Source organism: Mastigoproctus giganteus, chromosome 7 (assembly GCF_048544385.1).
Source record: "Mastigoproctus giganteus isolate SK-2022 chromosome 7, ASM4854438v1, whole genome shotgun sequence".
Lineage (NCBI taxonomy): Eukaryota > Metazoa > Arthropoda > Arachnida > Uropygi > Thelyphonidae > Mastigoproctus > Mastigoproctus giganteus.
In genome coordinates, this window is record NC_143581.1 from 6,406,001 (window position 1) to 6,418,957 (window position 12,957).

The window sequence follows — 12,957 nt, forward strand, 5'->3', positions numbered from 1 at the left end:
AGTTTGGGAGAAAATTCTTCTTCTCATTATTCAGATGGTCCCACGAGATCCACTACAATCACTCTTCACTTCCCCAAAGGTTAACAGAAACAAATCCGTTTGCAGCCACCAGAGAAATACAAAAAGCTTTTGAAGCTAATGTTGAGCTTACAGTGGTTTACCAGGACAACCGGTCAGCTTTTGACGTAGTAATCATCTTTACACTTCTCAACTCCTGTGAGATATATTACCTGATCGCTTCTCTCTAACAGAACATTACATGTCACAGTTGTAATGAAAAACATCTATGAAGTTGTAAGGAATATCATCAGGCATCATGTTCACTGCCGTCTCGTACCTTGTATTGTTAGTAGAAATAACGCAACAATTCCTCCTCCCTCTATAAAGAACACGTGCCACAACCAGCCACCATTCTTTTACTGCTCAACTTCAAATTCATAAAACCAACTTTTCCTCTTCCTCATTTATCCTTCAGCTTCCGTTTTCTGGAACCACCACCCTTCAGATATATTTCCTGAAAATTACAATCTATAGACATTCTATTAAGAACAACTATCTCCTTTCATCTTCTTAACCTTCAACCCGAACATACTATAGTGCTAATGCTGTTCATGTTTGGAATTTTCATAAGTAACTCAGCCACGTTGTGAAAGTGGCCTATATAAATTCATCGCGTCATTGACGAGATTCGAACCCACGTCTTTTACACCCAGTGTGGGGAGAACGGTGACTATTAACTATGCTACGCACGAGGGCGTATCTTACGGAGGACAGCTCCTCGACTGTAGTTCAACTCTGCCATGGAACACAGAGATAATGCAAAATTCGTTAACACTTCCAGAAATGTAATGTTATGTCTGTGTATTGTGTTCTTTAGTTGTATCTGGCTAATTTGCTTCGTGGAAGGCTTGCCCAGTACCTGACTTCGCCACGAGGAGTAGGTCACAACTAAGCACGAACCGTGTCAGACCTTAATTACTGTATTACCTACTGAATGTCCAAAGTGAAATCGAAACCATCCAAAACAGTCCAGTGTAGCAAGGCGGCACTAATTTTGAAATACTTTATAATAATGCAAATTTCAGCTTCATTCATTAATTAGACCCTCTTAGATCTTTGTAAACCTCATTTCACTGTAAGATGCTTGGTTGCCAACTCTGTAGCCCACATATTCCAAATGTTTCTCGTACAGTCGCGGTTTTGCCGATCTCACCATGCGAGCTGACCGCTTTCAGACCCTGTCAAGAGTCTGCGCGTATAGCGAAGTAGTATCATCACCGTCCTCCCAATACCGGTGGCAAAGGCCCGGGTTCGAATCTCATCGATGGCGCGAGGAACTTTCATGGGCTCTTTTCACTCCATGGCTGAGTTAGTCGGTATCAGGCGTAGATTGTGAGGTTTCCCCCTGCCAGAAGCTGGGGTTTTTTTCGTCCAGCAAAACAGGCAAATCGACCAGAGAACACACGCAATTTACAGACACAAATACCGGGTTTATGTAATGTAAGCAACCCTAATGTAATAATAAAGTAATAATGCACCCTTTCAAGAAACGGAATGTTTTCTTTTATATGAAGTCTCCACTCTTGGACAAAATACTCCAAATGCTGTCTTATAATTGCTTGATACACTTGTTGATCTCTGAGTTATGACCACCTACCAAATGCCTTGTTGAGCCACGGATATCACCTATTCGCCTAGGAACTGACTCCACTAGACGTCTCTACAGACGTCTAGTGGAGTCAGTTGAAGGCAAGTGTCGGAACAGATTACAGTTTCTTGTACATAGGCCTGACGTCCTCTTCCACAACATTCCACAGGTGTCGCAGGGAGAGTATTTCGAGAAGGAGAAATCCACAGAAGATTCAGATGATGACAAGTTAAAAATCTTGCACCAGTCCGCGAATTAAATGATTACCCCTCGTACGTTTCTAAATTTCTGTGGTTGATTTGCTGTTTCGCAGAAAAAAAAAATTTGCAGGAGACGAAACCATGTTACATTTGCTTGAGACCGCCTAACTCAGCCACTTTATGAAAAAGAAGGCTAAATATTGCTCGATTCATTGACAGAATTCAAACTGAGGTCTTTTCTAAGGATTCGAACTTAGATCTTTCTACCCCACATGGGGTAGAAAGATCTAAGTTCGAATCCTATCACAGCAGACGCCCCGAGACACCCCTCTTTTCATTGCTGATCATTGCCAACAGCAAATCCTGTGGTGTCAACAACAGGCTGGTTGGACACTGGAGTACCTGTATGCCGGTCGAGTGAGCCCAAATATCTGGTTCAAAATGCCAATGAACGCAGTCCTATGTGAACCGTCAGCTCATAGGAGACCTTGTGCACCCGGCCATGTTCCATTTTTTTCAGGACAGAAAGGGGATCTTCCAAGATGTTAAATCGCTGTGTCATCGGGCCAGCGTGGTGCGCGAGTGGTTCGAGGAACAAAGCAAAGTTCTACCCATCTTGATTGTCCGCCAAATTTTCCTGACCTCAATCAAATTGAAAAGACCTCAGTTTGAATTCTGTCAATGAATCGAGCAATGTTTAGGGTTCTTTTTCATAACATGGCTGAGTTAGGAGGCCTCAAGCGAATGTAGCATGGTTTCCTCTCCTGCGATTTTTTTTTCTTGTTTTGTTTGTTTTTTAGGAGCATTAGCAACTAAGGCCATATTGCTCCGGGATATGCGGTGGTCATTCCCTGACTTTTCCGCATCCTCCGTATTTGGTGGTGACGGGCTCGAACCCCGGTCTAATCAAGAAGCGGGTGCTACTCATTGCTGTTGCTCCTTCCCACCTGGCTATGGAGGCGCCATTTTTTTTTTTTTTTTTTTTTTCTGCGAAACAGCAAATCAACCACAAAGCAATTTACAAACGTACGAGGGGATAATCATTTAGTTCGCGGACTGATGCAAGATTTTTTAACATGTCATCATCTGAATCTTCTCTGGATTTCTCCATCTCGAAATACTCTCCCTTGAAATTTATGCACTTTCGCCACCATCATACTCATGCATTAAATGCTTCTTTCAAGCTGTTTTTCGAAAGACTGCGAAGTGCTTCCGTAGAAAGAGGAAGAAATCACACGGGGCTAAGTCCGGTGAATAAGGGGCCTGTGGTAGAACCTCGGCACTTATGGCAGTGATCATTGCCTGCTCAATATTAGCCATTTGGGACTAGCATTTTCCTAATGGAGAAACCACTTCACAGAGGGAAGTTCGATCAAACTGGAATATAGCCGTCCTACCAAGTCATTCATTACTGTACGCTTCATTCATCTCTTTAACTGTTTCCGATGCATTTAAGCCCCGTCTAACAAAATAACGAACATATATGTCGTTGCTCCATCTGTATGTCCGGCATGATACTTGCTTCGAAACGATCGTCAGTGATACGCGACTAAAAAAAAAAAAACTCTTCACACAACACTTGCTCGACAAGTGTACTGGCACAAGCACACAGAGTCTTGTGGGGGTGGTGTCTCGCCAATTGTGGGGCTTGGGGTATTATTGTTTTTCTTGGTTGCCCTAATTTTCTTTATATTTTAATTATTATAATTTATCCCTTTTCTATATGTATATCCCCGTAGTCCAATCCTCCCACTTAGCATCTGACTTGTTTGTTCTCAGAAGATTACCAGACCCAAAGGGGACCCCAATTATTTTAGGTATTTTTCTACCGGATTGGCTGAGTTTCGGAATGACAGACTCTAACACATGAATGTAAAATAAAACAATGTTTATTAACATATCATACAGAAATTAGCAATAGTATTTGGTCAAACTATATTTGGCTGGTGACTTGTTAATTCATTAACCTTTATATGTGTAAATATCTTGTTCAAACTCAATTGTTTCATCATCTGATATCCTATTCTAATACACATTATTATTCATTATGACATGGTGTCTCTTCATGTTCTTTACAGGGACTTCAATAGGTCGTGTCATACACTTTACATAGATTCTTCCCACTCTTCTCCTGAACAGTCTGTATAATAAACCAACAACTACCTGCCAATGAACTGGCTCACAAAAACCTTCAGAGTTCGTGTCTCAATTTGTAAGAAAATTGCATTTATTCAATCAGACACCCTTTCTGCAATCAGGTCAACAGGAGATATTAATCAATTCAATTTAACATTACCCTTCAGAACAGTTAATCCTCTATACCTTTATATATAACTTATTAATTAGCCCCTACTCAAATCAGAAATACTCTCCACAAATCAACTCATAATAAATTGAAATTTCAACCTTCAATTTCATACATATTATAAAAACCTTTCCCAACTTTAAACAATTCTCAGTTATCTATTATACCCTCTCCTTCCAGCAAGCATTAATATGAGGAGCTTCACTTCAAATTATAGGCTGCGTCCGTCTTAAATACATTACCCCTTTATTCATATATTCATTACTTAAATATACACATTTTTCTCCTAAAGTCCTCTCCTTAATAAATTAAGTACACCTATTTCGGTAAACTCTCTAGCACTTACGTGTTTGGCCTGGAACTTTCCTCCCTGCTCGGCTTCCTTTCATATCGGTCATTCAGGTACTGGAATGCGGGGGCGCTCATTTGGGGATCTCGGTGATTATGGTGTTTCCCTACCGGGTACTGCACGGCTGGAATCAATCAGTGTCGCATACTCTTTACCGGTCAGCATTTCTTCTTCCGTGGATAGAGGGGTTTTCGAGTAGGTCAATGGTTCGACCACTCATTCGACTGGCTTTGCCTATATGATTCTCAGGGTGTGATTCTTCCTTCTTCCTCACTACGGCTTCCATGTTTACAGGTGAACATTCCTACGGGCTGTCGGGATATGCAGAATTTCTATCACTGCTTCCATCTATCTCAGGTCTGCAGCTATCACCCAAATTAGACTACTGCTCTGCTTAGTATCGTTCTCCAACTCCTTCAATTCATTCTCCAGACCGCTCCGTGAACTTCTTCAGCCTCCTCCGAAAACTTCTTCCGAATCTCACGAAAACCTTTTCAGAATGCCACGAAAACTTTTTCAGAATCTCCCTCTCAAAATTCCCTCTACTTTCTTCCTGGCCAATAGGAGATCTGCACATCCTTTTTCCTGTGTTCTCATTTGTCTCCTCTCCTCTTCCGTGGGCGGGTCTTCCTTACTCTTTGTGTCCCAACTTCCGTGGACCTCGAACATACGAGAACAATCTAGAAAGAGAGGCGGAAGTTCCGATCAACTGAGAAGCGTCACAGCTCCTCCCGTGACCTCACGCGAGCACACCTGGTGACGTCGCCCACCTCTAATAGCGTTTCACCGTGACATTTACAAGAGGGTCAGCTTAAGCACTCTTGGCCCTTACTATGGTGCATCTGCCTCTGTCTTAATGGGGATTTGTCATGGTATATTACTTTTACTGACTCGTCAAAGAACTTCCATACAAACAAGCTACAACTAAACGGGGAGTGACTGGAAGGTATTTTTGAATTCCAGTGCTACTTAACTCATGTTGTTTTTACCAGAAAACCACTATTCGTATTACAGTTAAATTCTCATAATATTTAACCATTTTTATTAATTAATGTAAGGACGGGTCCTTACAGTCTGTTCAGTACTAATCAGGGAGTGCGCCTGTAGTAACAGTTATGGAAAGTTCGGGCAGTAAACATAAAATCTTGCACCAGCTGCGAATTAAATGATAACCCTCATATTACTGTACGTTATCATATGGTCTTTTAACATAATTTAATAATATGAATATAATTCAATATTATCAGTTATGTTTATAGATTTTGTTATATATTAATCTACACTGCCCTACCCTTAATATCTGAACACCTGCCTTTAGAAAAATAGAGCTTTTATTGTGTCATTTAATATTTTGTGCTGAAACCTTTTGCTTTTATGATGGCCTTCAATCTTCTCGGCATACTCTCAACCAGCTTTTTATAAATGTCAGGTGATATGTTTCTCCACTCGGCCTTTAACGCAGCCATCATTTGGGCGATCTCTATGTACACGTACCTGACGATCCAATACATCCCAAAGATGCTTGATAGGGTTCACATCAGGACTCTGGGCTGGCCAATCCAACTTTTCCACACCAATGTCCTCAAAACACTCTATTACTACCCGAGCAGTATGGCATGTTGTCTTGCTGATACAGGCATGGGCCTTCCCCGAAGTATTGCCATAATGTTGGAAGTGCATAATTGTCCAGGCTGTCCTTGTATTGTACAGCATTTGGTTTTGTCGATGGCGAATAATGGGCCCAAGCCCATTATTCGCCATCGACAAAACCAAATGCTGGAAGGAACTGCTTCCCTGGCATTCGCCACACCCAGGAACGGCCATTAGACTGGTAGAGTGCGCACCTCGACTTGTCTTTACATAGGACTGTTTTCCACTGCTCTACAGTCCAGGATTCGCCCTCCTTAAACCATGTTAATTGGAGTCTAGCATTTGTTGAGGTGTTCAATGACTTGTGAACACCTGCACAACCATTGTAACCCATATCACGGAGTGTCCTTCGTATTGTACTAGTGCTGACATTAGTCCCAATTCTCTCACAGAGGGTTTGTGCGACTTGAGACAATGGCAAATTACGACTTGAGCGTACAGTTCTTCGCAGAATTCTCATATGACGTCACTAACCGTTTATCTAGGAATCCCCAGAGTGACTGCGATGTTTCGTACAGAACGCTTGCTTATATGCAGTCTAATATCATTCCACGTTGGAAGGCTGTTAATTCTGTTGAACATGTCATTGCGATGTTTCGTACAGAACGCTTGCTTATATGCAGTCTAATATCATTCCACGTTGGAAGGCTGTTAATTCTGTTGAACATGTCATCTTACATGTCCACTTTTGCATTTGTCTGTTTGAATCTTAGTGTGCATATTTATAGCAGGTTCTGTGACGTGCTGCATGCATAAGACCTGTTTCCCCATCCAGGAGGGGTGTCAGGATATTAATGGAAGGGCAGCGTATAACAAGATCTGTAAACATTGCTGAAATTTTCATTATTCGAATTTAATTAACAGGACTATTTATATGTTTTTTTATAAATAGCTATAATTAATAATTTCAAATTATTATTATTATTCGGTTTAAATTTGTCCGTTTAATTTAATGAACTACATCGCGAAACGTTAATTTAACTTTTAAAATTTGAACAGACCAATTTGAAATTGCCAACTTTTGCCCTGAATAAATCATTTCCCAAATGCACGCTCTAAACTTGGTGGGGGCGCTGCTGTAGCACCTCTCATTCAGTGAGTTTGAGCGAGTGTTTAACCGGGTTAGTCTCTTGTCATCTTTGTGAAACGAAAGTTGCCTGTGTGCGAGTGGGGAATACCGGTTTGGATTCGGCGGTGGACAACGTTTATTTTTTAAGGGACAATAAAACCTGTGTACTGGATATCTGAGGTAAGTTATTTCATACAGTATTCGAGCACTGTAAGGACGAAAATATACGTAATTCAGATTTTAAAGAAATTTGATTTTTAATACTCAACGCTGGATTTCTTCAATGTAGCTTTAATTATTTGTTTAGTTTGTTGTAGAGGCTGTATTTTTTTTTTTTTTTTTTAAATTTTGATTTGATATTTTTTAATTTTATGATAGTTATTTAGATATCATTTAACAACTTTGTCAGAATAATTTACTCTGATCTTTATTGATTAAAATTAGTATAAACTTTAATATAGTAACGCACCTGCCTCGTAAAGACGCATTCACCTTTGTGTGTTCATTCCCTTTTTGTTTTGTGGGTAACTTTAAAACTTGGAAATTTTAAAATATACATTATTTTATTATTGTTAGCAGGATTAAATCTGAGATCATATTCGGCGAAGGAATTTTTAAATCCGAAGGGGGGGGGGGAGAAGCACGTAGTTCCTCTTCTGATGGGCAAATTCTTTTATGTGTATTAAACATACCTTAGGGGCGATTTCATCCCTTCCGTCCTACACCCTTTTAGATTTGGACTACTTCTGGTTATTACAATGATGAACACAGTCTAGGTTTTAAGACAAGTTAACTGAAACTTAAAACTTGAATGCATGTATGCCTGCAGCAGGTGTTATTTGGAACTTTAAGAAAATAAAGATGTTTTTGTAGATCTGCTAGAATGAATGAGATAAATATATTTTATTAGGGTTGGTCCGCCCATCTGTACTATTGTCCATAAATCCAGTTGGTTTGCTTATGGTAGAAACCTGGATTCTTTGCCTGAGGCCAATCCAGCCACAATGGGGAGGGGATTCTCGTGCAATTGATGGGATTCGAACCCAGGAAGAAAAGTCGATGAATTTTTTGGAGGGGGGGGGGACCATTCATTCATTCTGGCTATTCTTCCAAGTGTTTCAAGTTACGTGTCTGACAGCAACATCATTGTTTGCGTCTGGTAAAAACCTGGATTATTTGCTATCCTTGCCTTGAGACCAATCCAGCCATAGTGGAAAGGGATTCTCGTGCAATTGACGGGATTCGAACCCAGAAACAAAAGTCAATGAAATTTGGGGGGGGGGACCATTCATTTTGGCAATTCTTCCGAGGGTTCGAGTTTCGTCTCTGGCATCAACATCATTGTCTCCTGTATCTTACCGACCTTGAATAGTTGGGGGGGGGGGGTATGATTGATTCAGCCGGGGATTTGCGATTTGTATTACGTTATTTTCATGAATGAAAAGTCTTTACACATTCGGGACAAGGAACTGTACGCAGAAAGTGCATTTGCCGCAGTTATTGTGGGGAGGGATTGGAATTTCAAGGTGAATTCATATTCTGTTACATTTTTTTCAACTTGGGAAATATTCCTCTAGCTTGTTAAACTTGGTTTTGCATAGGGCTTAGGTTTATTTTAGTCTATTTTTTTTTTTTTTTCTTTTGAGAAATTGCTTCTTGTAAGAAATTTGTACGCGTTTCAGAATTTTTCTACACGTGCTCAAGATAAGTTTGAATAATAATAAAAAAAGACTGAATAATCTGGTCCAGATAGACCAAAATATTTATTGGAATAATAATAAAAAATGTACATTCAGAGATTTTTTTATGAATATCAGTTTAATTTGCACATGTTAAAATTGCTTAATTTGAACATACCATAACTAATTTTTTTTATAATTGTTTTAGAATAGACATTTTAAAATGGAACATAAAATATTATGTTCCATTTTAGACAAATTCATAGTTCCAACTACTTTTCCGTAATGGGGTAAGAAAGCAAGAAATCCCTTTTAGATAAGAACAGTACATTCTGTTGCAAAAGCAATTAGGTTAGTAACTCCCTTAAGGGACGCTCTAACCCAGCATGCCGCACATACCAATCTGGGATGTTTCTGCTTATTAGCAGCTCGTCTGAAGGGGAGGGGAGAAATTATACAGTACTGTTCTTACACCGAAAAACATCTGGTGATTGGGTTGGCTGAAAAGTTTCCTAATTCTACTGCCTAAATTATGGGAAACCATAATTTAAGAAAGCATGCTTCTTCAGTGTTGTCTCCCCCCTCTCCATTTTGTTATTTGGTTGGACCAATGACTTAAGCTGCTTTCGTGTGGCGATGAACAGGGAATTTTTGTCCTCTCTAAATTGTGGAAGCCATAAGTGTTTTATACCAAGTCACACATACCATTACAGGGCCATTTAGGCAGGATGCAAACACGAAATTGCCATATCCCCATGCCTGAAAAGTGTTTCCAGTAAATACCAAATTCCTTTCCCCACCCCTGAGAGCAGTCGCCTGGATTTGGTTACTTTCAGACTTCCGTGTTAACACGACCCTGAACCACCAAGATACCTCAGGTCGTATGGAGAATGAATGAATGGCAGAAAATATTTTCCTGCTACTTGACAGTTTTTGCCTGCTTTGATTCAATTTTGTAATCCCCCCCTCCCCTGCCCCCCACTCAGTAGACACATCGCTTAGAAGCTAGCCGAAGACGTGTACTAACTTCTGGGTCAATGAATTATTTCAGCATGTTTGCTTTATTTAACAGTGAAGTTTTCATTGCCAAATTAGAAGTTACGCGGAGGTGTCTTGATATTTTGCAACCAGCAAAAGTAATTACACCTCCAAACGGGTTTCAAAACTTAAACCGACCTACGGAAAATATGTAGGTCTTGTTTTCCTCTTCCTTGTTCCATTTTATGCCTTTTTAACTTGAGCGGTTAAAAAATATTTTATGAACTTAATTCTGTCTGGTGGTATTTGTGACCTAAAAGATTTTAAAATCTGATAGAACATTGACTAAACATTACTTACTAGAACATAACTTATTTCCTTATAATCGATAATACGGATTATCGGGAAATAATCGATATTATCGAAATATATAACTGGGTTCATGTATAATATGAAATGGGGCATATAATATATAATCGAAATTGCTCAAATATATCGATTATAAGGAAGTGACGTAATCTATACATTTGTGCAGTTTTGGGTATAAATAGTACGTAATTTATTTGCCTAACCAACAGTTTATCTACTGTTCAGGCCTACAGTTCCCGTCCCCTCTAAAAACTAATTTTCCATATTAGTCTTTCTTCACCTCAGACCTTGATCCCACTTGTCACGTGATTACTGGTCATAAGATCTACATACTGAACAATTGTTGAATCCAGTGATAGCAAATTTCCTTCCCCCAGCCTACAAGGACGGATCAAGACTGGAGGGGAGGGCGAACAATGACCGTGAGGTCATTGAGAATTAATCTCGAATTTTTATATAAAACTATGGATACCTAGTTTTCCGATAACTTAAACTTTCATAAATAAATACTGTATTATCTTTATTGTAGGGTGCAATTGTACACGCAGCTACCCCGACTTTACAACTTCAAGGCACTGCACTAAGCCAGGGGTTTTCCAATTGAGAGCAAAAATCCATGAGCTGAGCTCATAAATTTAAGATGCATGTGGTCTTTATTATTGTTAGCCATATGGTGCAAGGAAGCCTGAGGCTTATACTGCGCCAAAAGAAGGAAAAAAAAATTCTGAATTACCCCAAGAGAGAAAACAAGTCAGAAGTAGAAGGGAATCACCAAGAAAGAAGAATGATGCTATCCAGCTCAGGACCCTGGGTGTGCCAAGCCCATACTCACCAGATGTGAGCCACCGGGATTACTTAACCCCGGGGTTATTTACTTAAAGAAAGCTATTCAGATTCATTGGTTGAGAAGACAGTTTTTCAACTGACTAGAATCTCAATTTATGAGAAGAGTTCACATTGATCTTAACATTTTTTGGGTTGGTACCCCAACGCAAAAGCCCCTGTTTTTTATTAGACAAATTAACCATTAATACACCGACGCCTCATATCCGTAGTTGCTTTGGTACTAATGAAAGAGGAGCAGATAAGTCCAGGACAAGGGTTTGTGGGGAATCAATTTTAATGCCCTTACCTAGAAATAATAGCGCTGGAAAGGTGAAACTTCACAGCAACTTTAATCCCTTGAGATGTACTCTCCATGTATAGTAACACATTTCCCCCCATCTATGGATCAGTTGTTTAATGCCTTGATCATAGAAATCTGCACTTTTTTTATTCTTCATATGAGGATGTTCTAGTCTCTTACCTTGATGTCTTACTGTCATTGGGCTCGCACGAAATGTATTTCAAAGTTTGTAAATATTTAGTTCTATTGACTTATTTTTCGCATTTTTGTTGAATTTAAGATATCGGCACCGTTTTTGTAAATGTAAATTCGCGGAATGATTTTTTTCAGTTGATCTATAAACATCTAAATCAGGAATGGTCAACTTGCAGAGTGACGCATGTTGGGAACGGGTTATGTTCCATCCTTTCGCCTTTCTTCAGTCCAAGACTAAGTTTATTTTTTAAAATTTAACCGATATTTTAATTTTCATCACACTACTAAAACTGCGATCCTTTTTCTCATCTGATTCTGTTCATATAGTTCTGAATACTGTGCCCATTGAACCTTCTAATTGTATAACGTTCTTTACGTTAAATTAGCTTTTCATTGTTCTCAATCAAGAATGTCCTTGTTAAAGCTTTCTGGGGAGTGGAAATCTGGCACTAGTCTGTAATGAGATTGTTATTAGTATTGGCAAATGGTGCAAGAAAGCAAGCTTATACAGAATTGGCCAAAAAAAAAGCTAACATTTTCACCTGACCTCTAACTCTTCCTAGAATTTATTCAAACTACCCACCTTTAATCTATTTAATACCAGATGGGAGTTCGTTCCAACAAATAACCACCCTTTGGCTGAAGGAAACTATGAACATTCTACCTGCAGCCATCCCTCAATTTGAATTTAGTCCTGTGTGTGTGTGTAACCCGAGCAAGAATAAGTATTCCATCAGCATTGATCTTAAAGCCTTGAACACCTCGAGGTGTTTAAGGCTTCACGATCAGGCTGATGATCAATATATTATTCCTTGCTGACAAAAAAAATCCTGGCTATGCTACTGGTGACCACATCATAGTATCTATTCAAATTGTTCAGACAAGACTTCCCCTTAACAAACCCATGCTATCCGAATTATTACTGCCATCTTATCTAGATGGTCCTGTATGTTTATAATTACTAATATCTCCTTTTGTGATTGGAGATACATTTGCAAATGTCTAGTTCATAAGATCTTCCCTGAATCCAGGGATGGTCTCGTAATCATGGCTAAAAGTTTGCTTACCCATTTTGCTGCCTCCTTTAACATAACTGGATAGATCCCATTCACTCACCCAAATGATTTATATACTAGTGTAGATGGTATTTGTGTTTTGTTAACCTTTGATTTGTATTACTAATCATTTGTATGCAAGAGACTTTGCCAGACATAGTACTTTAAGTCTTTAATATACGATGGATACCACCCCTTCATTTTAGGGGTTGTACAGATAGGAAATATAATTTTAATTAAATTAATCGAAAACTGTCTTTTGATAAACTCCTAAATTAACTACCGATTAGACCAATAAGATGCCAGGGTGTGAATTTTACTCTGCAGTTTTTCT

The 12,957-nt window shown here is 39.2% G+C and overlaps 1 protein-coding gene across 1 annotated transcript in view; it reads left to right on the forward strand.

Moving 5' to 3' along the window:
* The first annotated feature begins 7,287 nt into the window (after positions 1-7,287).
* Tep2 (Thioester-containing protein 2) overlaps positions 7,288-12,957 on the forward strand; it is a 198,383-nt gene continuing 192,713 nt past the window's right edge. The window contains exon 1 of the mRNA XM_090377515.1: positions 7,288-7,401. The gene's annotated coding sequence lies outside the window, so the exon portion shown is untranslated. The remainder of the gene's footprint in view (positions 7,402-12,957) is intronic.